Source organism: Pteronotus mesoamericanus, unplaced genomic scaffold (assembly GCF_021234165.1).
Source record: "Pteronotus mesoamericanus isolate MK-2021 breed Mesoamerican mustached bat unplaced genomic scaffold, CSHL_Meso_final scaffold_31, whole genome shotgun sequence".
Classification (NCBI taxonomy): Eukaryota; Metazoa; Chordata; class Mammalia; order Chiroptera; family Mormoopidae; genus Pteronotus; species Pteronotus mesoamericanus.
Genome location: NW_026555312.1, coordinates 11513987 through 11514572, shown reverse-complemented (window position 1 = coordinate 11514572; position 586 = coordinate 11513987). Strand labels below are relative to the sequence as shown.

Genomic DNA, 586 nt, shown 5'->3' with positions numbered 1-586 from the left:
CATGTATGTTTACAAGGGTTATATCTTCTTGATGTACTTCTCCTTTAAGTATAATGTAGTGACCTTCTTTGTCTTTTTTTATGGTCTTTGTTTTGAATTCCATTTTGTCTGATATAAGTATTGCTACCCCACCTTTTTTTAAATGTCCATTTGTTTAGAATATATTTTTCCTTCCCTCCTCTTTCAATCTGTATAGATCCTTTGTTCTGAGGTGGGTCTCTTGTAAACAGCATATATTGCGGGTCAAGTACATGGAATGTTTCACAAATTTGCATGTCACCCTAGTGCACAGGCTATGCTAATCTTCTGTGTATCATTCCAATTTTAGTAAATGCGATGCCAAAGCAAGCACTTAATGCAATATATTTTAGAAAAACAGTTCCAAATTCTTAAGCAATTCCTATAGCATGTCCTTGGAATCAGTTGTGAAATTCCAAAGTACCTTATTTGTTTGATTGATTGATAGATTGATTTTTCAATGTCTTAAAGGGTACCAAGCCCAACAGCATATATTTTTTTCTTTTACCAAACAATATTAATTAATAGATGGTAATTGCAGTTTTTGTATTTAGCCTGTTGTCTTTCC

At 32.8% G+C, this 586-nt stretch overlaps 1 non-coding gene across 1 annotated transcript; it reads right to left on the bottom strand.

Annotated features, from left to right (window-relative positions):
• Positions 1–245: 245 nt before the first annotated feature.
• LOC129085814 (U6 spliceosomal RNA) lies at positions 246–352 on the bottom strand. Its single transcript, XR_008530752.1, has one exon. It is a non-coding gene; the product is annotated as a U6 spliceosomal RNA (small nuclear RNA).
• Between the last annotated feature and the right edge of the window lie 234 nt (positions 353–586).